This window comes from Myotis davidii, unplaced genomic scaffold (assembly GCF_000327345.1).
Source record: "Myotis davidii unplaced genomic scaffold, ASM32734v1 scaffold698, whole genome shotgun sequence".
NCBI lineage: Eukaryota > Metazoa > Chordata > Mammalia > Chiroptera > Vespertilionidae > Myotis > Myotis davidii.
Window position 1 is genome coordinate 1,387,467 of NW_006290032.1, and position 3,688 is coordinate 1,391,154.

The following is a 3,688-nucleotide window of genomic DNA, read 5'->3' on the forward strand; positions in this document are numbered from 1 at the left end:
CATGAGTGGGGGGCACATGAATGAAGGGGGGGCATTGGGGGGATAAGGACACATATGTAATACCTTAATCAATAAAAAAAACAACATCAAATGCAGACTGATGACTGATTGTAAGACAATGCCTAAACCCTAAATGTTACAAGTCTCATGTATTCCCATGTCCATGTTTACGACCCTCTTTAAAATTCTGGGCATGTTTCACTCATATAGACAGACTAGAGGCCCTGTGCATGAATTTGTGCAGGGGTGGGGTCCCTCGGCCTGGCCGGCGATCAGGAACCATCGGGGTTGGCCGGCCGGGAGGAGAGATCGTGGGAGGTTGGCTGTGGTAGCACACTGACCACTAGGGGGCATCTCCTGTGTTAAGCATCTGCCCCCTGGTGGTCAGTGCACACCATAGTGACCGGTTGTAACAGTCACTTAAGCTTTTATATATATAGGTACTCTTGACTTCACATAACTGGCCCTGAGAGGTTCCCACTTGCTTACACACAGCTGTGCTCCAAAGAGCTGCTCAGCTCAGAATGGCCCACAGCTCACACCTGCCTTTCTGTGACCCAATTCACACCTACTCCTAGGTTGGAGGCAGTCAAGGACAACAGATGCAGGGCTGGCCCCACTTCTGGACATTTCTGAGGGGCTGCTTCCCTTCCAGAGCCCTCCCTCTGGGTTGCATTTTCTCCCTCTGCCAAACCCTGAACTTTTTTAGTCCCTTCCAAGGACATTAAGCCCCAAACAGGGCTGGATATCAGACAGGGTGGTGAGTAGCCACAAGCAAAGGAAGTTGAACTCCCAATGAAAAGAGCCTGTTCTATCAAGAGCAGGGCCCAGGTTGGCCCAGACACCAGGTGGTAGCGACTCCATGGATGTGCCTGAGAGTCATGACTGTCCCGCTGCCCTGGGACAGCTCACACCCGGAGAAACGACTCCGCCCACTGTGTTGATGGCCAAGCTTCTGCCTCATAAGAAGACTGTCCCCCGCGAGGCAGCGCACACCCCAAAGATTGAGCTTCTCTGATCACTGAGTGAAGTGCAATAGATTTATTTTGTCAACTCTGCAAAGCATCTTACTCAACATGCTATGAACTTAAATGTTTTATTTTCTACGGGATGGTCAACTTTTAAATGTTATTTTGTTCTATCTTGCATTTATTTCTTACCTTTTCATTTGACATGTTTGATTTTTTTAAATGTATGTTTATTTTTACACCAGATTCTTGTTAATTACTATAGCTATTCAATGTAAAAATTCACATGGGTGTTATTATAAGATTTTTTTGTAGTTCTGTTTTGTCTGGCATTCGTATTGACTTACCTGTTTTCTTGAGTTTCAACTGCTTGATGTGGGTATCATTCCATTCATTAATTTTCAACAGTTCTTACTCTAAATGACTTTAGATGTTTCCTAAACTACCATAAGGTGAGTTTCGTTTGTCTAACCCAATTTCCTCTGCTTTTTTTTTTTTTTCAGAGAGAAAGAAGGGAGAGGGAGAGAGAGAGCAAAACATCAATCAGCTGCCTCCCTCACGCCCCTCACCAGGGATTGAGCCCACAACCCAGGCATGTGCCCTGACCAGGCCTCAACCCTTTAAAGGATGGAATGACACCCAGCCAACCGAGCCACACTGGCTGGCTCCTCTGATTTTCAGTAAAGGATTTAAACAACTTATACCTCGTATACATTTTTGTTTATTACTCATGGTAGCCTGTTTTTTTGTTTGTTTTATTTCTGGAGTGATGTACTAACTTCTTTCCAGAATCCATCCACATGATAACGTTTCAGACTTTGTGTACCGTTAACACTCCTGGCCATGGCAAACTCAGCAAGATGAAATTCACAGAAATAAACGCCTCTCAATCTGACGAGAAGCATCTTCTTGTAATTTGTGTTCCTCCGTATCCTCAAGTCTGTACGTCGGGATCATCTGGTGCTTACTCCCTATCCTTGTTCACTTTATAAATTTTATGCAAAAATATTAGCATTAATTATACTTTACAAGTCTCTTTTTCCACCACTTGTTATGGGTTAAATCATGTCCATCCAAAAACTCATCTGTTACTAAAGTCCTGGGCCCCACCACCTCACAATGAGACCTTATTTGGAGACAGGATGACAAAACACATCAATAGTTAGTTAACTTGAGGTCAGACGGAAGCCATTGGTCCCTGAGCCAATATGATCTGTGTCTTCCTCTCAAGGGGGATCTGAAGGCAGTCATGCACACAGGAGGTCCACCACGCGAAAGGAAGACCAAGATCAGGTGAGTCTCCGTAAGCCAGCACACACCAGGATCACCGGCCACCCGTCAGCATGCAGGAGAGAGACAGGCACAGAGCAGATTACTGCTCAAGGTCCTCAGTGGGAACCAACTGGCCGGCACCGGGAGCTGGGATTCTGGTCTCTGTGACTCTGAGAACACATTTCTCGTGTTTAATCCCCTGGTCGTGGTATTTTGTTACGGCCGTCCAAGCAAATGAACACACAGCTCTTTTTATTTTTTAGTTTTTTGGTTGTTCCGCCATTCAGTCTATTTGCATATTACCCTTTTATTATATAGGGCTAGAAGCCCGTTGCACGAAGATTCACGCAGTAGGCCTTCCTTCCCCCGGCTGCTGGCACCTGTTTTCCTCCACCACCCAGGACCCAGGCCTTTGGTCCGGCTGCAGCGGAGAAGCCAAGCCTCTTCAGTCTTCAGTCTTCAGTCTTAAGTCTCCACTCCAGCCCCACACAGCTCTTTTTAAAAGTATGTTTCCTCTTGTCCTCTCTCCTTCTCTTTTGCCTGTGTAATTATTCTGCCACACATTTCTGTGTAAACTCCCCAGCCCACCCTCCATTTTCGCACCTTACATTGACTCCCAAGACTGCCAACGCTGTCCTGTGACAAAGTGAGCCCCTGCCATCCTTCTCTCTCCTCCAATTCACCATCCACCCTCCCCTCCCCCCACTCAGGCCCACAGAGCCCCTTCCCCACATCCAGGCTCATGGGTTGGCTTCCCCTCAGTGTCCACAGCGGCACCATTCCCTCTGCTGGCAGCTCCAGAACCGAGTCTGGACTCTAGACCATCCATGGCTCGTGGCCTGCGTGGTCCAGGCCGAGGCGAATCTCAGAGCCCACGTCCAGCTGTAATTTGTCTCACACACCAAGGACCCACCATCTCCTCCACCACAGGTGGCTCTGGGCCCTGTTCCTCCAAGTGCACTTGAAGCTCTCTCCCAGGCCACAGAGTGTGCTTGGAGAGACATGTTTTTTCTTAAGTTTTAATCCCCTCTCTCTCCAGCTATGTTATTTGGAGAGCTGTGTTATCTTTCTGGATGGGCTGGGCGCATCCTATATAATAAAGATATAATATGCAAATTAACCCTCACACCCTCACAATATGGCTGCCTACCACCAGGCCAGCAGAGGGGTTAGTGAGAGACTACCAAACAACTGAACAGCAAGCTGTGCAGGGTGACCAGGCCAGCAGGGAGGCCGTGAGGGGTGACCATGCCGGCAGGAGTGGCAGTTGGGGGTGACCAGGCCAACAGAGGACAGTTGGGGGTGACCAGGCCAACAGAGGGAAGTTGCGGGTGACCAGGCTGGCAGGGGGGGCAGTTAGGGGCAAGCAGGGAGGGGGCAGTTGGGGGTGACCTGGCTGGCAGGGGGACAGTTAGGGGCAAGCAGGGAGGGGGCAGTTGGGGGTGAAC